The sequence below is a fragment of the Jaculus jaculus genome, chromosome 13 (assembly GCF_020740685.1).
Source record: "Jaculus jaculus isolate mJacJac1 chromosome 13, mJacJac1.mat.Y.cur, whole genome shotgun sequence".
Classification (NCBI taxonomy): domain Eukaryota; kingdom Metazoa; phylum Chordata; class Mammalia; order Rodentia; family Dipodidae; genus Jaculus; species Jaculus jaculus.
In genome coordinates, this window is record NC_059114.1 from 26,428,976 (window position 1) to 26,456,308 (window position 27,333).

At 43.2% G+C, this 27,333-nt stretch overlaps 1 pseudogene; it reads left to right on the forward strand.

Annotated features, from left to right (window-relative positions):
• The first annotated feature begins 1,138 nt into the window (after nucleotides 1-1,138).
• On the forward strand, nucleotides 1,139-26,482 carry LOC105944777 (annotated as a pseudogene).
• The last annotated feature ends 851 nt before the right edge of the window (nucleotides 26,483-27,333 follow it).

The following is a 27,333-nucleotide window of genomic DNA, read 5'->3' on the forward strand; positions in this document are numbered from 1 at the left end:
TTCTCACCTCTGCCTCCTAAGTGCTGGGATTAAAGATGTGTGCCACCATGCCTGGCTCTTCCCATTTTGAATAATTTAGTTTTCCATTCAAAGAAACATTTCTGTTTTCCTTTTTTCCCTCCTTCCTTCTTTTTTCTTTCTTCCTTCCTTCCATTCTGTCTTTTTTTTTTTTTTTTTGAGGTAGGATCTCTCTCTAGATCAGGCTGACCTGGAATTTACTATGTTGTCTCAGGGTGGCCTCGAACTCACAGTGATCCTCCTACTTCTGCCTCCCAAGTGCTGGGATTAAGGGCGTGCACCACCACACCCAGATTTTTTCTTTTTATTTATTTATTTTAAGTATTTATTTGAGAGAGAAAGAAGCAAATGGAGAGACAGAGAGAGAGAGAGAGAGAGAGAGAGAGAGAGAGAGGAATATGGACGCACCAGAGCCTCTAGCCACTGCAAGGGAACTCCAGACATGTGCCACCGTGTGCATCTGGCTGTGGGTACTGGGGAACCAAGCTCAAGCTCCAGTCCTTAGGTAGGTAAGCTTCTTAACTGCAGTGCCATCTTTCCAGCCTTCCTTCCTTCCCTCCTCTCTTTCTTTCTTTCTCTTCTCTCTCTCTCTCTCTCTCTCTCTTTTTCTTTCTTTCTTTTTTTTTTTTTTTTTTTTGAGGTAGGGTCTCACTCTAGCCCAGGCTGACCTGGAATTCACTATGTAGTCTCAGGGTGGCCTTGAACTAATGGTGATCCTCTTACCTTTGTCTCTCAAGTGCTGGGATTAAAGGCCTGCGCCATCACGCTGGTATGAGGACATTTTTGCAAAGAACTAAAATAACATGTATTTTTGTTCCTTAAGCATTTTGCATTCAATTACCCACATTATCTTTCTGCATAAATTAATGTGAAGTCGCTGTAAGAAATATGATCTGCTGGGTGTGGAAGCTTCTGTGTATAAAAAAAAAAAAAAGGAAAGAGAATCATGATCTCATTTCTTTTAATATAAAAAAGTAGGTGTAATTTATAGTAGGTGAAATTTGCTTTTTTTCACACATGGCTCTATGGCTGTGGCAAATACATAACCCTTGTAACCACCACAGCCAAGACAGAGAACCTGAGAGTCCTTGTCCAGCCTTGGCAGCCGCATGGGGCATGGATGGCGGCACATGCCTGTAATCCCAGTACTCCGGCAGCTGAGGCAGGGGCATGGGGAGTTCAAGGTCAACCTGAGCTATGGTAAGGCAAGGTTATGTTTAAAAATCTAAATAAAATAGCAACCTTCCCAGACTGTAGAACAAGCTCTGGGCTATAGAGCAAGTTCAAAGCCATCCTGGTCAACTCAATGGAACCCAGTCTCAAAAGAAAAAGTTAAAAAAAGAAAAGGTTGGCATTCCCTGTGGTCTGGCTCAGGTCCCGGCGACGCGGCCAAGCGCACCAGGAAGGTCGGCATTGTGGGTAAGTATGGGACCCGCTATGGGGCCTTCCACCGGAAAATGGTGAAGAAAATTGAAATCAGCCATTACGCCAAGTACACTTGCTCCTTCTGTGGCAAAACCAAGATGAAGCGACGGGCTGTGGCATCTGGCACTGTGGTTCCTGCATGAAAACCGTGGCCGGCAGGGCTGGACCTACAACCCGACTTCTGCTGTCACAGCCACGTCTGCCCTCAGAAGACTGAAGGACCAGCAGAAGCCCTGTCATTTGCGACATCCCTGGTGTGCAATAAACAGGTTAATTTATGTAACAAAAGAAAGAAAGGAAGAAAGAGAGAGAAAGGCAAGAAAATGTTGGGGATGTAGGTCAGTGGTAGAGTGCTTGCCTAACATGCACAAGGCCTTGGGCTCAGTCCTCAGTCGTCAGAGGCAGGTAGCACAATGTCATATGTGAGGTGATATCTTCTGTAGCCCATCAACTGTCCTGTCTTTCATTTAGCAACACTGAAGTGAGATGTGTCAAGGTGGCCCATGTTGGTTCACTCATGTTCGTGGCCGAGTGGTATTTACATTAAGTATATATATATTTGAAAGCAAGAGAGAGAGAGAGAGAGAGAGAGGGAGAGAGGGAGAGAATGGGTGCACCAGGGCCTCCAGCCACTGCAAATGAACTCCAGATGCATGCACCACCTTGTGCATCTGGCTTACATGGGTCCTGGGGAATTGAGCCTCCTTAGGCTTCATAGGCAAGTGCTTAACCACTAAGCCATCTCTCCAGTCCACATTAAATATATTTCATGTGCTGTGGGGTGTCACTTCATGCCAGTTCTGGGAGAATGAAAACATAGGCTGTATTCTAGTGCAGGCTTTGTTACAACATAAATTTTCATTGCATTTGTGTTAATATGTAGTAGAATTGCTGGGTTGTATGTGTGTTTAATAGTAGGTATTAAAAACTTAAGTGCAGGCTGGAGAGCTGGCTTAGTGGTTAAGGCACTTGCCTGCAAAGTCTAATGACCCAGGTTCAATTTCCAAGGACCTAATTAAAACCAGATGTACAAAGTGGCTTGTGCATCAGGAGTTTGTCTGCAGTAGCTGGAGGGCCCAGTGCACACTCACTCTCCCTCTTTCTCTCTTTTTCTGTCTTTCTTCTTGCAAATAAAAAAATAAATAAGAAAACTTAAAACATTTTTACAAAAACTACAAATGAGCCAGGCATGGTGATGCAGACCTTTAATCCCAGCACCGAGGAGGTTGAGGTAGGAGGATTATAATGAGTTTGAGGCCAGCCTGGAGCTCAGAGTTCTAGATGAGCCTGGCTAGAGTGAGACCCTACCTTGAAAAAATCTGGGCTGGAGAGATGGCTTCATAGTTAAGGCACTTGCCTGCAAGGCCTAAGGACCCAGATTTGATTTCCCAGTAGCCAGATGCACAAGGCAGTGCATGTGTCTGGAGTTCATTTGCAGAGGCTGGAGGCCCTGACATGCATTCTCTCTCTCTCAAATAAAATAAACTATTTTTAAAAGCCTGTAAATGAGGGCTGGGAAATGGCCCAGAGTTTAAAGGCACTTGCTTGCAACATTTGTAGGCCAAGGGCTTGAGTCCCCAGAGTCCACATGTAGTGGATTGATTCAGGTGTCCCCCAAAACTTAGGTATTCTGAATGCTACTCTCCCAGCTGAGGACAATTGGAAATGAAAGCCTCCTAGAGGCCGTGTATTGTTGGGGGTGGGCTTATGGATGCTATAGCCAGTGTCCCCTTGCCAGTGTTTGGCACACTCACCTGTTGCTATTGTCTACCTCATGTTGGCCAAGGGGTGATATGCACCTTCTACTCATGTCATCATTTCCCCCTGCCACCATGGAGCTTCCCTTGAGTCTGTAAGTCAAAATAAACCCTTTTTTTCCCCAAAAGCTGCTCTTGGTTGGGTGATTTCTGACAGCAATGTGAACCTGCAACAGTAAAGTGGTACTGAGGAGTGGGATTGCTGCTAGACACCTGACTGTATGGCTTTGGCCTTTTGGAACTGATTTTCAAGAGGAATGTGGAAGGATTTGAAACCTCCGCCTAACAGATGCCTTGCAGTGCTGTAAGTACAGCTTGATGGACTCTTCTGGTCTGAGCTGCAAGACCTGAAGGCAGTAAGAACTATGGACTGTGAGGTTTGGCTTGTGAGGGTGAGAAAGAGCTTTGCGTGGACTGGGCTAGAAGCAGTTTGTGTGAGAGGCTTGCTGTTATGGCCATGTCCTGAGAAGCTGTGCAGGGTTGCAGTGCACAGTAACGGACTGATTGTGCACAGGCATATGGCACAGAAAAATGAAATCTTTGGGCTGAAACTGCTGCCTGTTCAGCTACAATTGTATGAGAGATTACAACCTTTGAGATTGGGGCAACGAGAAGAATGTAGACTACTCTGAAGGGGCCTGAGTGCTCAAGGAGTGTCCTGTTCTTCAAAGTCTGCTTTATTCCCCCCTGGATTAACAAATTGGCACCCTACCTGGTATTGTAGAGTATAAGAAATGCAGGAAACAGAGGGTCATTGAATTTGCAATACGGTCTTGTGTTTTGGAAACAGCCATGGACAGTGTGAAGCAGGTTTGCTGGATGCCTGCATGGAGACCTGGTGGAGCTGCGAGGATGGACCTGGGTTCTCCTGTTGCTATTGTCCACCTTAAATTGGTCAGGGGGTGATGTCCACCTTCTGTTCGTGCCATCATTTCCCCCTGCCATCATGGAACTTCCACTCGAGTCTGTAAGCCAAAATAAACCCTTTTCTCCCCCCAAAAGCTGCTCTTGGTCAGGTGATTTCTACCAACAATATGAATCTGACTGCAACACCATGTAAAGCCAGATGCACAAAGCAAGATGTGCATCTGGAGTCCATTTGAAGTAACCGGAGGTCCTGGGTCACCCCTTCTCTCTGTCAGTCTCTCTTACATCTCTCTTTGCTTTCAAGTAAATAAATAAAAATATAGAATCTACAAAGAACAACAAAAGAAAAAAAATCCAAAAACTAAATAATAAAAAAATCAAAGAATTCATCTGGGTGTGGTGGCACATTCCTTTAATCCCAGCACTTAGAAGGTAGATGAAGGATTGCCAGGAATTTGAGGCCAGTCTGAGACTACATAGTGAATTTCAAGCCAGCCTGGGCTAGAGCGAGACCCTACCTCAAACCTGCACCCCACCCAAATATAATCAAACAACTCAATTAAAAAATAGATGAGCCAGGTGTGGTGGTGCACGCCTTTAATCCCAGCACTCGGGATGCAGAGGTAGGAAGATTGTCATGAGTCTGAGGCCACCTGAGACGACATAGTGAATTCCAGGTCATCCTGGGATAGAGCGAGACCCTACCTCAAAAAAAAAAAAAAAATAAATAAATAAATAAATAAAAGATAGATGCTGGGTGTGGTGGTGCACACCTTTTACACCTTTAATCCCAGCACTCGGGAGGCAGAGGTAGGAGGATCGCCATGAGTTTGAGGTCATCCTGAGATAGCATGGTGAATTCCAGGTTAGCCTGAGCTAGAGTGAGACTCTACCTTGAAAAACCAAAAAAGAAAAAAAGGAAAAAAAAAAGACACCATGAATTGGTTCCATAGCAAACCTCATTCTGACTAGCATATTCTACAAGATAGGACCACCAATAAAGAGGTTTGTCTCCTCAGGTCTCACTACCTTCTGAGAAAGGAAAATAGATTCTCCAACAGAGAGTGAAGTCAGGTTAAATTGGATCAGCATTATTAATTTGGGGAGCGTTCTATGATGTAGCCCTCTTTTAGTGGAAGACTAGTGAGAGCTTGACACTGGCAAGCATAATCTTTGTCTCCATAGGATTCAGACTTGGTTCCCAGTTCCAGACAGTTCCTTTTCACTGGGCGGATCTCTTAGCCAATCAGAAAGCCATTGGTTACCCACCAAGGCTGTGTGCCACCATTGCACTGGTGTGTGCTTCTTGTCAGGCTTCTGAGTAGCTTAGGCCCCTGCTTGCTCACAGCCTTGTTGGCCACTTTCCCCCAGTAGCTCACATAGCATTTTCCAGAACTGGGGACTGGCTCTCTTCCCGGTTCCAGCCAGGTCGCCCTGTGTTCTGAGTTGGCAGCACATTCACCTCAGGTTGAAGGGACTTAACTGGCCTTATTATGAATTCTGAAATGGAGGAACACTGGATTCCATAAAATAGAATAAATGGTCCCATGATTGGAGGAAAGGAGGTTGGCTAAGTAGAAACAAAAAAAAAAAAAAAAAAAGCAGAAACAAAACAAAGGGGGGATGGGGCATTCCCAAGTCACTTCCCTTGTAAGGCAGGGGCAAGGAGCCTGTGGAGGAAAGTGACTGATGGACTAGTATCCTGTTACTCAAGTTTTCTTTTGTTTAAAGATTTAACTAGAAAGAATTTTATCGCAATGCCCATGGAAACTGGCCTGTTTGGGAAATTTGGCTGTTACCATGAATCCTAATTTCTGGGAAGACCAGACAAACAGATTAATTTTAGCTCGGAAACACGGAACTTTAGCATGAGTGACTCCATTTTGAGTCTTAGTCTGATCTGACCAGGGGGGAAGTGCAACATTACACTTTCCTGTGATTTTTTTTATACATCTTTTAAAATAACCCTCCCCTTCCCCCATACACATACTTCTTGCCTGGTCCCTGGAAATCACAATCACTCCTGTACAATGCAAAATATCCACACAGATTTGTGATGTGGAGGGGCTGGAGCTATAGCTTAGCGGTTAAGACACTTGCCTGTGAACCCTAACTTTAAGGACCCAGGTTTGATTCCCCAGTACCCACATAAGCCAGATGCACATTGTGGGACATGTGTCTGGAGTTCATTTTCAGTGGCTGGAGGCCCAGATGCACCCATTCTCTCTCCTTCTAGAAAAGAAAAGGTTTGTCATGTAAAGAAGGGGTTCCTTTGATAGGGTGTTTGCCTAGCATGCACAAAGTCCCGGGTTCTGTCCTCAGCACTGTTTAAAACAGGAATAGTGGTGAACCTGTAATACCTGAGGTGGAGGCAGGAAGACCAGAAGTTAAAGGACATCCTAAGCTACGTAGTGAGTCTGAGGCCATCCTAGGCTACATGAGACTCTGTCTCAAAAGAAGGGGGGGCTTGGGGATTTATCTCAGGGGATAAGTGCTTACCTAGTGAGCACAGGTCCTGGGTTTGGTCTCAGCACCAGGAAAAAAAATCACATGGCTGGAGAGATGACTTAGTGGTGAAGGCATTTGCCTGCAAAGCCAAAGGACCCAGGTTTGATTCCCCATGACCCATTTAATCCAGATGCAAAAGGTGGCACATGCATCTGGAGTTCATTTGCAGTGGCTGAAGTCTCTGGTGCATCCATTCTGTCTATATATATCTGCTTCTATCTCTCTCAAACAAATAAAATAAAATAAATAAAAAGTTTTTTAAAAAGAATGGAATTTCAGGACAGGCATAGTGGCACACGCCTTTAATCCCAGCACTTGGGAGGCAGAGATAGGAGGATTGTTGTGAGTTCGAGGCCACCCTGAGACTATATAGTGAATTCCAGGTCAGCCTGGGCTAGAGTGAGACTCTACCTCAAAAGAAAAAAAAAATCACAAATAAGAAAACATATAAACTGAAGGTGTCTGTTCAAAACACAGGTTTCCTTCTCTGTGAATAGAGGCTTAGTTAAGAGATGGGTGGGTCAGCAGGATATATATTTGCAAGGGGGAGTGGGGTGAGAATAGTCAGTCTTTCCAGGGCCTTTTGCCACTGCAAATGGACTCCAGATGCATTGTGCCACTTCATACATCTGGCTTGAATAGATGTTCCCCAATAGATTGAAGAAAAAAATTTTTTTTAATTTAGACAGACTTTATTTAGATTATGAGAAAAAGGAGGGGCTGCGAAGATTGCTCATTGGTTAAGAAGCTCACCTGCAAAGCCTAAGGACCCAGGTTCTATTCTCCTGTACCCATTCAGATGCACAAGGTGGCACATGCATCTAGAGTTTGTTTTCAGTGGCTGGAGGCCCTGGTGCATCCATCCTGTCTGCCTGTCTGTCTGCCTGTCTGTCTGTCTGTCACTCTCTCTCCTCCCTGCAAATAAATAAATAGAAGGAAAGATCTGGGTGTGATGGTGCATACCTTTTATAAAAATTATTTTTATTAACAAATTCCATGATTATAAAAATTATCCCATGATAATGCCTTCCTTCCCCCCACTTTCTCTTTTGAAACTCCATTCTCCATCATATCCCCTCTCAATCTCTTTTATTTTGATGTCATCATCTTTTACCTTCAATTATGATGGTCTAATGTGGGTAATGTCAGGCACTGTGAGGTCATGGATATCCAGGCCATTTTGTGTCTGGAGGAGCACGTTGTAAGGAGTCCTATCCTTCCTTTGGCTCTTACATTCTTTCTGCCACCTCTTCCACAATGGACCCTGAGCCTTGGAAGGTGTAATAGAGATATTGCAGTGCTGAGCACTCCTGTCACTTCTTTCCAGCACCATGATGCCTTCTGAGTCATCCCAAGGTCACTGCCTTCTGAAAAGAGAAGGTTCTGTAGACAAAAGTGAGAGTAGCATTAATATATGGGTATGAACATTAAGAGAAGTGCTTACTGGGCAGTTTGATGAGCATAGTATATACATTTAGCCAGACAGTAGCAGACATTACACCCCTAGGGCTCATGACTACCCTGTTTTAGGTTTTCAGTAGTAGGGATGTATTCCCTCACATGGTGTGGGCCTCCAGTCCAGTTATAGGGCAGTTGGTTTCCACCATGACAAATGTGCCACAATTGCACCCATTGGCTCATTTGGCTTGGCTGGCCAATTATAAAGCTTGCAGTGTCCACTGTTAAGTATCTTCACTGGTGATTTCTCTCTCTCCCATTGAACTACATGCAGAATTGCTTCTTCCAGCTTTCTGTCAGCTGGTCTACATGAGGGAGGTTATCAGCTCAGTTCCAGCAGGATTTCTCAGTGACTTTGCAGCCCAAGTATATGGAATCTTCAGCAATAGGGTCTTACCATCTATTCCTGGTAATGGCCTCTAATGTTTTGGGGGTATCAGAAACCTCCCTGGCCAAAAACTCACTGGAAGATATCCCATCCCTAGCATTGAAATTTTCTACTAACAATCTACAGCTCCTGAGTGTTCCATTGTCCAAAAAAGTAGGATTCCATGTGATTTATTTATATATCTTCTTAGATTTTGATTAGCCCTCCCTCCACCTTTCCTTTAATCAATCTCTTTCCCTGACCTCACTTAGGCCTTTTCACCCCCATTAATCTATTCTTCTACTTACAAATACACAATGTCATCCTATTAAGTACCCCTCTCCCTTCCTTTCTCTTCCCTTTATATATCCTTTCTAACTTACTGGCCTTTGCTACTGAGTTTTCTTCCTCCTCACACAGAAGCCCAGTCATCTATAGCGAGGTTCCACATATGAGAGAGAACATGTGCTGTTTGGCTTTCTGGGCCTGGGTTACCTCACTTAGTATAATCCTTTCCAGATCAATCCATTTTCCTGAAAATTTCATAAATTCATTTTCTTTATTGCTGAGTAGAACTCCATTGTGTAAATGTGCCATATCTTCATTATCCACTCATTAGTTGAGGGACATCTAGGCTGTTTCCATTTCCCAGCTATTGTGAATCGAGTGGTAATAAACATGGTTGAGCAAGTATCTCTAAGATGAGTCCTTAGGATATATGCCTAGGAGTGCTATAGATCTATTTTTAGCTGTCTTAGGAACCTCCACACTGATTTCCACAATGGCTGGACCAGATTGCATTCCCACCAGCAGTGTAGAAGGGTTCCTCTTTTTCCACATGCTCACCAACATTTATGGTCATTTATTTTCATGATGGTAGCCAATATGACAGGAGTGAGATGGAATCTCAACAATCTGCATTTCCTTGATGACTAGGGATGTAGAACATTGTTTTTAGATGTTAATATGCCATCTGCATTTCTTCTTTTGAGAACTCTCTACTTAGTCCCATGGCCCATTTTTTTTTTAAATTGAGTTGTTTGATTTCTTCTTATTTAATGTTTTTGAGTTCTTTGTATAACCTAGATATTAATCCTCTATCAGATGTATAGCTGGCAAAGATTTTTTTCCCATTCTGTAGATTGCCTCTTTGCTTTATTCACAGTGTCCTTTGATGTATAAAATCATTGTAATTTCATGAGGTCCCAGCAGTTAATTTGTGGTTTTATTGCCTGAGCAATTGGGGTTTTATTCAGAAAGTCTTTGCCAAGACCAATATGTTGAAGGGCTTCCCCTACATTTTCCTGTAGCAGTTTCAGAGTTTTAGGACTGATGTTAAGGTCTTTAATCCATTTGGACTTAATTCTTGTGCATGGAAAGAGAGAAGAATCTATTTTCATCCTTCTATAGATACATATCTAGTTTCCCCAACACCATTTACTAAAGAGACTGTCTTTTCTCCAGTGAGTATTTTTGGCATTTTTGTTGAATATCAGGTGGCTATACCTACCTGGACTTACATCTGGGTCCTCTATTCTGTTCCCTTGATCTATATGTCTGCTTTTGTGCCGGTACCATGCTGTTTTTGTTACTATGGCTCTGTAGTATTAGTTAAAATCAGGTATGGTGATACCACCAGCCTTATTTTTTTGCTCAGTATTGTTTTAGATATTCAAGATTTTTTGTGCTTCCAAATAAATTTTTGGATTTTTTTTCTATTTTTGTAAAGAATGCCATTGGAATTTTGATGAGGATTGCATTAAATGTTTAGATTGCTTTTGGTAAGATTGCCATTTTCACAATATTGATTCTTCTGATCAAAAATAAGGGATGTTTTTCCATTTCCTAGTGTCTTCTGCAATTTCTCGCTTGAGTGTTTTAAAGTTTTCATTGTAGAGATCCTTCACTTCCTTGGTTAGGTTTATTGCAAGGTACTTTATTAAGTAGTATTTGAGTATGTTCCTCCCCCCCAGGTTCCTTATAAGTGTGCTTTTCTTTCTCTTCAGCATGGAGGATTCTTTCAAGTATTTTCTGTAGAGCTGGTTTTGTCTTCAAATATTCCTTTAGCTTGCTTTTGTTGTGGAATGTCCTTATTTCTCCATCTATTTGAATGGATAGCTTTGCAGGATAAAGTCATTTTGGTTGACAGTTGTTATCCTTCAGAACTTGGAATTCATCATTCCAAGGCCTTCTGGCTTTGAAAGTTTGATTAATCTGCTATGATCCTGATGAGCTTACCTTTGTATGTAACTTGATTTTTATCTCTAATTGCTTTCAATATATTTTCTTTGGCTTGTATATTTGGTAGTTTAATTATAATATGGTGAGGAGAGGTTCTTTCCAGGTTTTGTCTGTTTGGTGTTCTAAAGGATTCCTGTATTTGCATTGACACCTCTTTCCCAATTTGGGGGAAGTTTTCTTGTATGATTTTGTTGAAAACACCTACTATGCCTTTGGAGTGAAATTCTTCTCCTTCTACTATACCCTGAATTCTTTTTATTTATTTTTAATTTTTTTGTTTCATTTTTATTTATTTGAGAGTGAGAGAGAGAATGAGAGAGAGAGAGAGAAAGAATGGGTGCGCCAGGGCTTCCAGCCACTGTAAACGAACCCCAGACACGTGCGCCCCCTTGTGCATCTGGCTAACGTGGGTCCTGGGGAATCGAGCCTCAAACCAGGGTCCTTAGGCTTCACAGGCAAGCGCTTAACCGCTAAGCCATCTCTCCAGCCCTATACCCTGAATTCTTATGTTTGATCTTTCCATAGTGTCCTGAATACCTTGAAATTCCTATTCATACTTTCCTATTAGTTTGTCTTTCTTTTTGTTGGACTGTATTAGATCTGCCACCTGGTCTTTTAGTTTAGATATCCTGTCCTCTCCTTCATCCATTCTACTGGTGAGGTTTTTCTATAGAGATTTTTATTTTTTTATTTATTTATTTTTTTAAATGTTTTTATTAGCATTTTCCATGATTATTAAAAAAAATCCCAGGGTAATTCCCTCCCTCCCCACCCCCCACGCTTTCCGCTTTGAAATTCCATTCTCCATCATATTACCTCCCCATCACAATCATTGTACTTACATATATACAATATCTACCTATTAATTACCCTCCTCCCTTCCTTTCTCTTCCCTTTATGTCTTCTTTTTAACTTACTGGCCTCTGCTACTAAGTATTTTCGTTCTCACGCAGAAGCCCAATCATCTGTAGCTAGGATCCACATATGAGAGAGAACATGTGGCGCTTGGCTTTCTGGGCCTGGGTTACCTGACTTAGTATAATCCTTTCCAGGTCCATCCATTTTTCTGCAAATTTCATAACTTCATTTTTCTTTACTGCTGAGTAGAACTCCATTGTATAAATGTGCCACATCTTCATTATCCACTCATCTGTTGATGGACATCTAGGCTGGTTCCATTTCCCAGCTATTATAAATTGAGCAGCAATAAACATGGTTGAGCACGTACTTCTAAGGAAATGAGATGAGTCTTTTGGATATATGCCTAGGAGTGCTATAGCTGGGTCATATGGTAGATCAATCTCTAGCTGTTTTAGGAACCTACACACTGTTTTCCACAATGGCTGGACCAGATTGCATTCCCACCAGCAGTGCAGAAGGGTTCCTTTTTTTCCACATCCCCGCCAACATTTATGATCATTTGTTTTCATGATGGTGGCCAATCTGACAGGAGTGAGATGGAATCTCAATGTAGTTTTAATCTGCATTTCCCTGATGACTAGTGACATAGAACATTTTTTTAGATGCTTATATGCCATTCGTATTTCTTCCTTTGAGAACTCTCTATTTAGCTCCATAGCCCATTTTTTGATTGGCTTGTTTGATTCCTTATTATTTAACTTTTTGAGTTCTTTGTATATCCTAGATATTAATCCTCTATCAGATATATAGCTGGCGAAGATTTTTTTTCCATTCTGTAGGTTGCCTCTTTGCTTTTTTCACTGTGTCCTTTGCAGTGCAAAATCTTTGTAATTTCATTAGGTCCCAGTGGTTAATCTGTGGTTTTATTGCCTGAGCAATTGGGGTTGTATTCAGAAAGTTTTTGCCAAGACCAATATGTTGAAGGGTTTCCCCTCCTTTTTCCTCTAGCAGTTTCAGAGTTTCCGGTCTGATGTTAAGGTCTTTAATCCATTTGGACTTAATTCTTGTGCATGGTGAGAGAGAAGAATCTATTTTCATCCTTCTGCAGATATATATCCAGTTTTCCCAACACCATTTGCTGAAGAGGCTGTCTCTTCTCCAATGAGTATTTTGGCATTTTTGTCGAATATCAGGTGGCTATAGCTACTTGGGCTTACATCTGGGTCCTCTATTCTGTTCCACTGATCTACATGTCTGTTTTTGTGCCAGTACCATGCTGTTTTTGTTACTATGGCTCTGTAGTATAGGTTAAAATCAGGTATGGTGATACCACCAGCCTCTTTTTTGTTGCTCAGTATTATTTTAGATATTCGAGGTTTTTTGTGATTCCAAATGAATTTTCGGATTGTTTTTTCTATTTCCATGAAGAAAGCCTTTGGAATTTTGATAGGGATTGCATTAAATGTGTAGATTGCTTTAGGTAAGATTGCCATTTTCACAATATTGATTCTTCCAATCCAGGAACAAGGGATGTTTCTCCACTTTCTAGTGTCTTCTGCAATTTCTCGCTTGAGAGTTTTAAAGTTCTCATTGTAGAGATTCTTTACTTCCTTGGTTAGGTTTATTCCAAGGTACTTTATTTTTTTTTTGATGCAATTGTGAATGGGAGTGATTCTCTGATTTCATCCTCTGTGTGTTTGTTGTTAGCATATATGAAGGCTACAGATTTCTGGGTATTTATTTTGTATCCTGCTACATTGCTGTAGGTTTTTTTTTTTAATTTTTATTAACATTTTCCATGATTATAAAATATATCCCATGGTAATTCCCTCCCTCCCCACCCCCACACTTTCCCATTTGAAATTCCGTTCTCCATCATATTACCTCCCCATTACAATCATTGTAATTACATATATATAATATCAACCTATTAAGTATCCTCCTCCCTTCCTTTCTCCACCCTTTATGTCTCCTTTTGCTGTAGGTTTTGATCTGCTCTAACAGCTTGCTAGTAAAGTCTTTAGGGTCCTTTATGTATAGAATCATGTCATCTGCAAATAATGATAACTTGAGCTCTTCCTTTCCAATTTGTATCCCTTTTATGTGTGTCTCTTGCCTTATTGTTATGGCTAAGACTTCCAAAACTATATTAAATAAAAGTGGGGACAGTGGACACCCTTGTCTTGTTCCTGATTTTAGTGGAAAAGCTTCCAGTTTTTCCCCATTTAGTAATATGTTGGCTGTAGGCTTGTCATAAATAGCCTTTATTATATTGAGATATGTTCCTTCTATTCCCAGTCTCTGTAGGACTTTTATCATGAAGGGATGTTGGATTTTGTCAAATGCTTTCTCTGCGTCTAATGAGATGATCATGTGATTTTTGTCCTTCAACCCGTTTATGTAATGTATTACATTTATAGATCTGCGTATGTTGAACCATCCCTGCATCTCTGGGATAAAGCCTACTTGGTCAGGGTGAATGATCTTTTTGATATACTCTTGTATTCTGTTTGCCAATATTTTGTTGAGAATTTTTGCATCTATGTTCATGAGGGAGATTGGTCTGTAATTTTCTTTTTTTGTTCTATCTTTGCCTGGTTTTGGTATCAGGGTGATGCTGGCCTCATAGAAGGAGTTTGGTAGAATTCCTTCATTTACTATTTCCTGGAAAAGCTTAAGAAGCAATGGTGTTAGCTCTTCCTTAAAAGTCTGGTAAAATTCAGCAGTGAATCCATCCGGGCCTGGGCTTTTTTTAGTTGGGAGATTATTGATAACTGTTCGGATCTCCATGTTTGTTATAGGTCTATTTAAGTGATTAATCTCATTTTGATTTCATTTAGGTAGGTCATATAGATCAAGGAAATCATCCATTTCTTTCAGATTTTCATACTTTGTGGAGTATATGCTTTTATAGTATGTCCCTATGATTTTTTGAATTTCTCTGGCATCTGTTGTGATGTTACCTTGTTCATCTCTGATTTTATTAATTTGTGTCTCTTCTCTCTTTCTTTTGGTCAGATTTGCTAAGGGTTTATCAATCTTGTTTATCCTTTCAAAGAACCAACTCTTTGTTTCATTAATCCTTTGGATTGTTCTTTTTGTTTCTATCTCATTAATTTCTGCCCTAATCTTTATTATTTCTTCCCATCTACTGACTTTTGGTTTGCCTTGTTCTTCTTTTTCCAAGGCTTTAAGGCGAAGCAGCAAGGTCGTTTACTTGCGACCTTTCTAATTTCTTAATATAGGCACTTAAGGCTATAAATTTACCTCTTAGAACTGCCTTCATTGTGTCCCAGAGATTTTGGTATGTTGTGTTCTCATTGTCATTTGACTCTATAAATTTTTTTATTTCCTTTTTGATTTCTTCATTGACCCATTCATCATTTAGTATTGTATTGTTTAGTTTCCATGATTTTGTGTATGCGCTATAGCCTTTCTTGCTACTGATTTGTAGTTTAATTCCATTGTGGTCAGATAGAATGCAAGGAATTATTTCAATTTTCCTGAATTTGTTAAGATTTGCTTTGTGTCCTAATATATGGTCTATTTTAGAGAATGTTCCATGTGCTGCTGAAAAGAATGTATATTCTGCAGCCTTTGGATGAAATGTCCTGTATATATCTGTTAAGTCCATTCCTTCTATGACCTCATTTAGTCCAGATGTCTCTCTGTTTATTTTTTCCCGGGATGATCTGTCAATTGGTGAGAGTGGGGTGTTAAAGTCACCCACTACCACTGTGTTTGGTGTTATCTGTGACCTTAGTTCTAATAGTGTTTGTTTGATAAATTTGGGAGCCCCCATGTTAGGTGCATATATGTTTAGGATTGTAATGTCCTCCTGTTGGAGTGTGCCCTTAATCAATATAAACTGACCTTCCTTATCTTTCTTGACTAACGTTGGACTGAAGTCTACCTTGTCAGATATTAAGATAGCAACCCCTGCTTTTTTTTTAGGCCCATTTTCTTGAAACACCATCTTCCAACCTTTCACCCTAAGATAATGTCTATCCTTTGTAGAAAGGTGAGTTTCTTGGATACAACAAATTGTAGGATCCTGCTTTTTAACCCAGTCTGCAAACCTATGTCTTTTTGTTGGGGCATTGAGGCCGTTGATATTGAGAGATATTATTGAAAGGTGTGTATTTATATTTGCCTTTTTTTTTTTTTTGTGGTTCCGGTTCTACCTGTGCTCTTTTAACAAGTATTTGAGTATTGCTTGTTTTTTCTAGGTTCCTTATATGTGTGCTTTTCCTTTTCTTCAGCATGGAGGATTCTATCAAGTATTTTCTGTAGAGCTGGTTTTGTCTTCAAATACTCCTTTAACCTGCTTTTGTCATGGAATGTCCTTATTTCTCCGTCTATTTGGATGGATAACTTTTCAGGATAAAGTAACCTTGGTTGACAGTTGTTATCTTTCAGAACTTGGAATATATCACTCCAAGCCCTTCTGGCTTTAAAAGTTTGTGTTGAATAATCTGCTGTAATTCTGATGGGCTTACTTTTGTAGGTAACTTGATTTTTCTCTCTAACTGCTTTCAATATTTTTTCTTTGGTTTGTGTGTTTGGAAGTTTGATTATAATATGGCGAGGAGAGGTTCTTTCCATGTTTTGTCTGGCTGGGATTCTAAAGGCTTCCTGTATCTGTATTGGCACCTCTTTCCCAATTTGGGGAAAATTTTCTTCTATGATTTTGTTGAAGACACCTACTATACCTTTGGAGTGAAATTCTTCTCCTTCTACTATGCCCTGAATTCTAATATTTGATCTTTTCATAGTGTCCCGAATATCTTGAAATTCCCACTCATACTTTTCTGTAAGTTTGTCTTTCTCTTTGTTGACCTGTATTAGATCTGCCACCTGGTCTTCTAGCTTAGATATTCTATCCTCTCCTTCATCCATTCTACTGGTGAGATTTTCTACAGAGTTTTTTATTTCATTAACTATGTTCTTCATTGCTAGTAATTCTGACTGGTTTTTCTTTATTATTTCTATTTCCTTATTTATGTCTTGTATTGCCTTCTTTATTTCATGAAATTGGTGTCCTGCATCTTCTTTGATTCCTTTGATTTCCTCTTTAAGTTCCTCTTTGACTCCTTTGATTTGTTCTCTGACTTCTTTGAGCATATTTACAATCATTCTTTTGAAATCTTTCTCAGGCATTTCCTCTAACTCGTTCTCACTGGAGGTCATTTCTGATGCATTAATACTTTTAGGTGGATTTATATCGTCTTGCTTTTTAGTGTTTCTTGCGTTATAATGTACATATTTTTGCATCTTGGATTACTTTAGTGCTTGGATTTTCTAATTAGCTGCAGTATTATTAGATGTATCAATCAAGCTGATGCTATATATCTTCAGGGGAGGAGCTTAAGGTGCTAGGTGTAGCTCTTAAGACTCTCAGAGTATCTACAAAAGTGATCCTAGAAGTTGGGTTTGCCTGCTATGAAAATATTCAAGTAGGCTGAGTGGAATAAAATACAGATGGATTCTAAAATTTAACTAAACAATGTACACATTAAATGATAAAACAGCACATTAGTATTTATGCAACAGTAGGCATTATGACAACCAGATCCTCTAATAAAGTCACAGTCCCTTAGAATGTGTGTTGCCCCACACCCTTAATCCTGTTAACTAGGAGGCTAAGAGTTCTGGTCTGTTGAGGGTTCCAAGTCAGTTTGTGACCAAGTGGGACCCTTCCCTAATGAACAACAGAAGAGGAAACAAAGCCACTATAAATAAGGAAGCAACAAATAACAAGCCCAAAATATAGCTTATTTAAGAATGGTGAATCCGACCATCCATCAGATTTAACACATAATTTATCTTGATATGGAAGGTGCAATTAGCACTTCCCATTCAAGCCTACATATTAGGCATATTTGGCCAGTACTGACCTGATGTAATCCCAGTTACCTTTTGGGATGATTTTGGTTTCAGTTATGCTGCGCTCCTGCTTGGGTCCTTCTTTGCTGCACTGTGGGTTCAAGTAGGCTGGCTAGGTCACTGGATCACTGCTCTGGTCACTGGTGCTGGGTGCTGTGATCTCCCTTCCGCTGGTCTCTGGTGCTTGCTGATGCTTGTGCTGGCAGCTGGGGAGGGGAGGCTGTGGATGGTGGCTCTAGTTCTCAGGCTGGTCCATGTGATCCTCTACCTCACCAGCTGCTCCTCCATTGGTTGCTGTGGTCCTTCCTTCACATTTCTTGAGTTTTCAGGGAGCTCCGGTGTAATTAGAGAATCCCCTCACCTGGCTTTTCCTGCAGCTCAAGCCAAGCTTGGGGGCTGTGGCCCTGTGGACTTGGTGCCGCTGCTGCTGGAGCCGCCTCTGCCTGCTTCTGTGGGCTCTAGATGCTCTGGATCTCTCCTACTTCTCTGCTGCAGTTGGTAACTTCTTATAAATCTCACTTTTTAGTAGAAGAGGGTTTTGTTTTTTTTTTTTGGTTGTTTCTCCCCTAGGCTGTTTTGGCTTGGTTTCTACACTGCCATCTTAACCAGAAGTCATGCACACCTTTAATCCCACCACTTGGGAGGCCAAGGTAAGAGGATTGCTGTGAATTTGAGGCCATCCTGAGATTACATAGTAAATTTCAGATCAGCCTGGGCTAGAGGAAGACCCTACCTGGAAAACAGACTCAAGAATTTTCTTCAAGGTTCTTGGGTCTCCAGCTACCTGGCTGGAGGAGGTGAGCGGTGGACCCGGAATCCCAGCCTGAGATGTGCAAAGTGCCTGAGTTCTTCCTGGAGTTCCTGGAGTGTCTTGCTTGGTTTTGGTGGTGGCTTTTCTCTTGGTGTGTGCCTGGGAAAGGGGGCCAGCTTCGTCTGCCGTTATGGAACTTCCCCTACATCTGCAAGCTTCAAATACATCCCTCCTTCCTCCCATAAACTGTGTCTGGTCTGGAGGTTCATCCCAATAACCTGAGGCTGGCTGCTACACATGGGGACTAGGGATTTGAACCTGGGTTGTCAGGCTTTGCAAGCAAGCACTTCAACCTCTGAGCCATCTCTCCAGTCCTCATTTTTTAAAACTAGCATACAATTTAGCTGATTTCCTTATAATTACATTTTTTTGTTTATTTTTGTTTTTTGAGGTAGGGATTAACTCTAGGACCCAGGCTAACCTGGAATTCACTATGTAGTCTCAGGGTGCCCTCAAACTCATGGCAATCCTCCTATCCCTGCCTCCCGAGTGCTGGGATTAAAGGTGTGTGCCATCATGCCTGGCTCCATTCTGTTTTTTAATGTGTGCATGTGTGTGCAAGGATTCTGCTGTCTCTCTGCCTCCCACCTCACCATAGAAAGGGTGGGGTCATATATGCTTGCTACCCTGTCTGACTTTATGTGGGTTCTGAGGATGCGAAATCAGGTACGCATGCTTACAGAGCCGCTTGTGTTTGTGAGTAGCCTAATATAGGATCCCCAGAGGGTGGAGCCTTTGGGGGGTGGAGCTTTGCTGGAGGAGGTATGTCCCTGGGGGTGGGCCTTGGGACTTTACAATCCAGCTCCTTCATGGGTGCTAGCTAGCACATTCATTTTTTTTTACTGTTGGGTTTTAAACTTTTCTTGACAGCTTCCATAATTATAGACAATAAACCATGGTAATTCCCTTCCTCCACTCTCATTCCTCACTCTCAAATCTGCCTTCCATTGAATCTCCTCCCCCTTCCAATCAGTCTCTTTTATTTTCATGTCATCATCTTTTCCTCCTATTATGAGGGTCTGGTGTACGTAGTGTCAGGCACTGCAAGGTCATGGATATCCAGGCCATTTTGTGTCTGGAAGATTGCATTGTAAGCAGTCCTACCCTTCCTTTGTCTCTTACATTCTTTTCACTGCCTCTGCAATGGACCCTGAGTCTTGGAGGGTGTGATAGAGATATCTCAGTGCTGAGCACTCCTCTGTCACTTCTCAGCACCATGGTGAGTTTTGAGTCACCCTAGTGATCAACACCATCTGAAAAGAGAAGCTTCTCTAACTAACCAAAAGTGAGAGTAGAATTAATATATGGGGGTAAACCTTAAGAAAAGAGTTCACAGGGCAGTTTGGTGGGCATAATATATGCATTTAGCCAGACAACAACTGGTATTACTCCGCTGGGGTTCATGACCCCCCCCCAGCCATAGATATTTACTTATTTATTATTTATGAGAGAGAAAGAGGCAGATAGATAGCTAGTGGGCCCTCTTGGGCCTCTAGCCACTGCAAACAAACTCCAGACATTTGAGCCACCTTGTGCATCTGGCTTACATGGGCACTAGGGAATTGATCCTGGGTCCTTAGGCTTTGCAGGTAAGTGCCTTAACTGCTAAGCCATCTCTCTATAGACTTTTGACTAGGTTTTCAGTACCAGGCATTCTTCCCATGGAGTGGGCCTCCAGTCTAATTAGAAAGTAGTTGGTTGATAGCCAGGTGTGGTGGTATGTGCCTTTAATCCCAGAACTTGGGAGGCAGAGCTAGGAGGATAGCCATGAGTTCAAGGCCACCCTGAGACTACATAGTGAATTCCAGGTCTGCCTGGGCTAGAGTTAGACCCTACCTCAAAAAAAAAAAAAAAAGTGGTTGTTCTCCCCCATAACAGACATGCCACTATTGCACCAGTTGGCACATTTGGCCTAGGTGGCCATTCTTAGGGCTTGCAAGCTCCACTGTTATTTAACACCATTGATGACTTCCCTTTCCCAAGGGGCTGTGTGCAGGATAGCTCTTTTTTAAACTTAATGAATTAATTTTTATTGACAGCTTCCATAATTATAGATAGTAAGCTGTGGTAATTCTCTCTTTCCCCTGCACTTTCCCCTTCACAACTCCACTCTCCATTATATCCCCTCCTCCTATCAATCAGTCCCTTTTATTTTGATGTCATCATCTTTTCCTCCTATTATGATGGTCTTGTGTAGGTAGTGTCAGGCACTGTGAGATCATGGATATCCAGGCCATTTTGTGTCTGGAAGAGTGCATTGTAAGGAGTCCTACCCTTCTTTTGGCTCTTACATTCTTTCTACCACCTTTTCCACAATGGAAGGTGTGAAAGAGATGTTTTGGTGCTGTGCACTCCTCTGCTACTTCTTCTCAGCACTATGGTGCCTTTTGAGTCATCCCAGAGGTCACTGCCACCTGAAAAGAGAAGCTTATCTAACCAAAAGTGAGACTGGCATTAATATATAGGTATGAACATTAAAAGAAGTGCTTACCAGGCAGTTGTGAGCATAGTATATACATTTAGCCAGACACCAGCAGGTCTTACACCCCTAGGGCTCATGACTACTGTCATAGGTTTTCAGTATCAGAGATGTAGTCCCTCCTGTGGAGCAGGCCTCTGGTCCAATTAGAGGGTGGTTGGTTTCCCCCATAACAGACATGCCACTATTACACCCATTGGCACATTTGGCCTGGTTGGCCAGATATAAGGCTTGCAGTGTCCATTGTTTTTTATCTCCACTGATTACTTCTCTGTCTCCCACTGAACTGCATGCAGCGTAGCTTTTTCTAGCTTTCTGTCAGCTGGTCTACATGGAGGAGCTGTTCAGCTCAGCTCCAGTAGGATTTCTCAGTGACTTTGCGGCCCAAGCATGTGGAGTCTTCAGCAATAAGGATAGCTCTTTCTAGCTTTCTGCCAGCTAGTCAACAGGGAGGAGGCTTCCTAGCTAGCTCATTCTTGCTTCTTCCTCCCAGCTGATGTGACAAGTTGTGAGGCTGTGCTATGTATTCTTGCCATACTTTCCCCTCCATGATGAAACTTCCACTGCAGACTGTAAGGTGAAATAATCCCCTTCCTTCCACAGGCTGCTTCTGGTCAGGTGCTTTGTTCCGCAATGAGAAGGTGACCGCTTCATACTGCAGGCACGTTACGCATTGGGCTATCTGCCTAGCCCTTATGGTATTTTCTTTTTAAAAAAATATTTTATTTATTTGTTTGTCTGAGAGACAGAACTGGTGCATCAGGGCCCCTAGCCACTGCAAAGGAACTCCATATGCATGCACCACCTTGTGCATCTGGCTTATGTGAGTACTGGGGAATTGAATGAACTTGGGTCCTTAGACTTTGCATGCAAGCACCTTAACTGCTGAGCCATCTCTCCAGCCCATATTTTCTTTCTTTCCTTCCTTCCTTCCTTCCTTCCTTCCTTCCTTCCTTCCTTCCTTCCTTCCTTCCTTCCTTCCTTCCTTTCTCTCTCTCTCCCTCTCTCTCTTTTTGGTTTGGTTTTTCAGGGCAGAGTCTCACTTTAGTCCAGGCTGACCTGGAATTCACTGTGTAGTCTCAGGGTGGCTTTGAACTCAAGGCAATCCTCCTACCTTTGCCTTCCAAGTGCTGGGATTAAAGGCGTGTGCCACCACACCTGGGTTAAATTACTTTTTTATTGACAGCTTCCATAATTATAGACAATAACCCATGGTAATTCTCTCCCTCTTCACACGTGTGCCCCTTGTGCATTTGGCTTACATAGGTCTTTGGGCATCAAACCTGGGTCCTTTAGGCTTCGCAGGCAAATGCCTTGACTGCTAAGCCATCTCTCCAGCCCCTCTTTTTTTTTTTGGTTTTGAGGTAGGGTCTGGCTCTAGCCCAAGCTGACCTGGAATTCACTATGTAGTCTCTAATCCTCCTACCTCTGCCTCTCTACTGTGGGGATTAAAGGTGTACACCACCATGTCTGGCCTTGAATGCTACTTTTGTGTCTGTTTTTTGAGGTAAGGTCTCACTGTAGTCCAGGCTAACCTAGAACTTACTCTGTAGGTCCAGGCTGCCTCAAACTCATAGCAATTCTCCTACCTCTGCCTCTCAAGTTCTGGGACTAAAGGCGTGTGCCACCACACTTAGCTTGAATGTTAAATACTTATTTTGTAGTTTTTTTATGGGATGGAAGGGAGAGAATGAGGGAAGAACTGGCATGCTAGGGCCTCTAGCCACTGCAATCAAACTGTCACCTTGTATGTCTGGCTTTCATGGGATCTAGAGAGTTGAACACGGGTCCTTAGGCTTCACAGACAAGCACCTTAACCACGAAGCCATTTTTACAGTCCTTTCTTTTTTTGTATTTTTTTTAATGAGAGTGAATACTTTCTTAAAATAATTATCTTCTTCCTCCTCTTTCTTCTTGTTTTGAATTCTTATTTATTTATTTGAGAGAAAAGAAAAAAAGGTAGAGAGAGAGGGAGGGAGAGAGAGAATGGGTGCATCAGGGCCTCTAGCCATGCAAATGAATTCTAAATGCATGCACCACCTTTTGCATCTGGCTTACATGGGTACTGGGAAATTGAACCTGGGTTCTTAGGTTTCACAGGCAAGTGCCTTAACCACTAAGTCATCTCTCCAGTCCCCTTTTTAAAAAATTTCTAATGAAAGAGAGAGAGAGGGAGGGAGGGAGAGACTGGGTGCATGAGGGCCTTTCAGCCACTGTGAATGAACTCTAGATGCGTGCGCCCCCTTCTGGCACATGTGCAACATTGCATGCTTGTGTCACTGTGTCTGGCTACGTGGGACCTGGAGATTCGAACATATGTTCTTAGGCTTCACAGACAAGTACCTTAATCACTAAGCCATCTCTCTAGGCCCCTTTTTGTTTTTTAAAGAGGGTCTCATGTAGCCTAGGTCTCAAACTCACTGGATAACTGAGGATGACTGAACTACACCTCTGAAATGCTAAGATTTCAGATGTATACCACCATGCCTGGTTTATGTCGTGTTGGGGATCAAACTCAGGACCTCACCTCATGCATGCTAGGTAAGCACCCTACCAACTGAGCTACGTTCCCAGTCCTTTTTGCAAATGCTTATTGAGTGCCTATCTGTGCCACGCTCCCCTACTAGACACCACAGATATGGCAGCACGGGGAACATAATGTCTGTGGGAACTCAGATGAATCAAATCATTGCAAATAGCTCTTTGCATCACCTGTACCTCCTATTTCTGCCCTGCTCACCTGTCTCTTCACACCTGGGGAGAGTGGCAAGGGGCAGGGTAAAAGTGATTTGTGAGCTCAGGCTCCATTGAGACAGAGGTCCAGGTGGAGGGGATGGCATGTGCAATGGCCCTGAGGCAGCGAGAGAAAGAAGGATTGGTGTACACGATTCAAGCCTGAAGGGGCCAGGCTGGATATGGTCAAGGAGCCAGGGGCCCAGGAGATGAAGAGATGCTTCTGAGGTGACTAGGGTGAGAAGCCATGAAGACTGGTGTTTATTATTTGTTAAAATATTCTTTCTGGGGCTGGGGATTCCCCAGTGCCCACATAAAGCCAGATGTGCAGCAAAACATACGTCTGGAGGCCCTGGCATGTCTATATGCTCTCCCCCTCTCTCCTCTTCCTCTCTCCTTTCAAATTAATAAAAATAATTTTTAAGGGGCTTGAGAGATTGCTCAATGGTTAAGATGCTTGCCTGCAAAGTCTAAGGACCTGAGATCTATTTGCAGCACCCACATAAAGCCAGATGCACAAGGTGACACATGCATCTGAAGTTCATTTGCAGAGACTGGAGGCCCTGTCATGCCCATTTTTTCTGTCAGTCTCTCTTCTCTCTCTCTGCTTGCAAATAAATAAATAAATAAATTTTAAAACTTTTTTGATTTATTTGCAAGAGAGAGAGGATGAGAGAGAGAATGACTGACTGGTTGACTGACTGACTGAATGAATGAATGAATGAAAATGAGAATGCCAGGGCATCTTGCCACTGTAAGTGCATCTGGCTTTGCGTGGGTACAGGGACTTTGAACTCAGGCTGTCAGGCTTTGCAAACAAATGCCTTTAACCACTGAGACATCTCTCTAGCCCCCTGTTTTGATTTTTTGATACAGGGTCTCACTTACCTTGAAGTGGAAGTGCTGGTATTGGCAGCCATTCTCTCTCAGGCCTCAGCATTCTCCTCTGTAAAATGGGTCACCACTCCCAGGCCACTGGAGGCTTACCCGTCATGCTGTAAGTTGGAGAGCTCAGCCTCCTGCTTGTCACAGTCCCCAACGGGAAAGGGGGAGTTGGGCTTATTGCCAGCTGTCCTTGCCTTGGGCCACAGGCTCTGGAAATATCCACTCCCCCACCTCCTCACGGTTGGATGGCTCCCCTTCCTACTTCTTCATTCCAAGGGCTAGGGGTTGGAGCGGGGGGCGTAGGCCTGCTTCCTGGGCAGCCAGCCTGCCCACTCCTCCCACTGCAGCCGCCTGTCCCTGGTGGCTCCCTGCCCAGAATCTCGCCTAGCCTTCTCAATTGCGGCTTTGTGTTCCCCAGACAAAGAACACGCTCTCACCCCCCCCCCCACACCTGTGCACTGGACCTGTCAGCCCTGTCCCAGGAGGGGACCCTGAGGGCTGGAGAGGTCTAGTCTGCCCCCTCTCCCCAGGCGTGAAGAGACAGGTGAACCCTGCAGGAATAGGAGGTGCAGGTCTGCTCCTGGGAGAGGGAGGAGGGCGTCCAGGGCAGGGGTAAGGGGCTAAAGGTCTGGCGCCATCTAGTCATGGCAGGGAGGGAGGAAGAGGAAGAGTGGAACAAGATCTCAGGGAAGTTGTGCCCCAGCTCCCATTGTACCCTAGCAAGTGTGTTTGGAGTCTTATGTGCCAACGGTGTGGGAAGCGCCATGAATCAGACGTTGTCCCTGACATTTAAGAGATAAGACTAGTATGTAAATCACTACGGAACAAGCGGACAGGAGGCGCAGGTTAGAGCCAGCAGTGTGGGGGGTGGGGGAGGAGCCTGTGTCCTATTGGAGGAGAGGACGCGGTTCTTGTAGAAAATGGAGGGGGAGGCAGCAAGAGTTATCTCCTTCCTTCCTAACATCCATCTATCCATCCTCCCTCCTTCTTTCTTTCTTTTTGAGACAAAGTTTCCATATGTGGCCCAGGCTGGCCTTGAACTCATGGTCCTCCTGCCTCAGTCTCTTGAGTGCCAGGTTTACAGGTGTGCACCACTGTGCCTGGCAAATAATTATTGTTTGAAACCCACCCTCCCCCACCCTTTTGTTTTGTTTTGTTTTGAGGTAGGGTTTTGCTCTAGCCGGGCTGACCTGGAATTCACTATGGAGTCTCAGGGTGGCCCCGAACTCATGGCGATCCTCCTACCTCTGCCTCCCCAGTGCTGAGATTAAAGGCATGTGCCTGCCCCCACCACACACACTCTTTTTAGACAGGGTCTCACTTATCCCAGACTGACCTGGCATTCACTATGTAGCTTCAGGGTGGCCTTGAGCTCACAGCAATCCTCCTACCTCTGCCTCCGAGTGCTGGGTGTAAGGTTCAGGAGTGACCGAAACCACGCAGACCACTCTGAGGCAAAGACGAAAGCTTTTATTCCGGAAAAGCACAAGCTGCCAGGACTGACTCTCAAGAGCGGAACACAGCCAACCTGGGATTCCAGATAGTGCGCTTTATAGGGCTCTTCAGTTGGGGGAAGGTGAGGAAGGGAAAAGTTTAAAAAAAAAAAGTTTCTTTAGGGGAGATCTAAGATAGTGAGGATGTGGCACCAGAACAGTGATCAGGTGACTTACAAGATGAGGGGGCAGGCTGGGCGTGGTGGCGCACGCCTTTAATCCCAGCACTCGGGAGGCAGAGGTAGGAGGATCACCGTGAGTTCGAGGCCACCCTGAGGCTCCATAGTGAATTCCAGGTCGGCCTGGGCTAGAGTGAGACCCTACCTCGAAAAAACAAAAACAAACAAACAACAACAACAAAAAAAAAACAAGATGAGGGGCAGGAAATCATGACCTGGGGGTATTGTTAGGCAAGGAAGGGGTATGTGGATGACCCACTTCCTTGTGTCTGTCCACTTCCTTGTGTCTGTCGCAATCCTGCTGTCTTTGGTGACTCCATTTTGGGAAGCCCATCTTGACCTAACACTGGGATAAAGGCATGAGCCGCCACGCCCGGCTAAGACCCCCGTTTTAATAGCCATCTACTGGACTTTTGCACGGATGCCTGTGCCTTCCCTCACCCAGTCTGTCTCTTGTAGGCTGTACTTGGTTGTGTACACGAGGGGCTACCTGTGCAGCGACGTAAAGACTTAAGTACATGAGGAAGAAAGGCCTTACTGGGGGCAGGAATTAGCAGCAATAGCAGAGCTGCGATGGGAACATGGATGTGAGAAAAGACTTTCTGTTAAAAAAATTTTTTTTAATTTATTTGAGAGAGGAGAGAGAGAGAATGAGCACACCAGGGCCTCCAACCACTGCAAATGAACTCCATATGCCTGTGCACCTAGTGTGTCTGGTTTACATGAGTCCTGGGGAGGTGAACCTGGGGTACCTAGGCTTAGAAGGCAAGTGCCTTAACTGCTGAGCCAATTCTCCAGCCCTATGTTTTACCTGTGTTTTTGTTTGTTTGTTTTGGAGCCAGGGTTTCGTGTAATCCAGGCTGTCTGGAACTTGCTCTGGCCCTGCACTCTTTTTGTGTTTTGTTTTGTTTTGCTTTTCATGTTTTTTTTTTTTTTTTTTTTTTTTTTTTTTTTTTTTTTTTTAGGTAGGGTCTCATACTAGCCCAGGCTGACCTGGAATTCCCTCTACAGTCCCAGGCTGGCCTCAAATTCACAGTGATCCTCCTACCACTATTGGGATTAAGGGTGTGCACCACCATGCCAGGCTGGCTGTATATAATTTTTATTTATTTACTTGAGGGAGAAAGAGTTAGAGTGTGTGCACCAGGGCCATAAAGCCAGATGCTTGTGCCACCTGTGCATCTGGCTTTAGGTGGGTCCTGGGGAATCAGACCTGGGTCCTTTGGTTTTGCAGGCAAGTGCCTTAACTGCTAAGCCATCTCTCCAGCCCAAGGCCATGTACTCTTGATCCTTCTGCCTCAACCTCCCCAGTGCTGGGATCACAGATGTGTACCACCATGCTTAGCTTGAGAAAAGCAGTAAGGG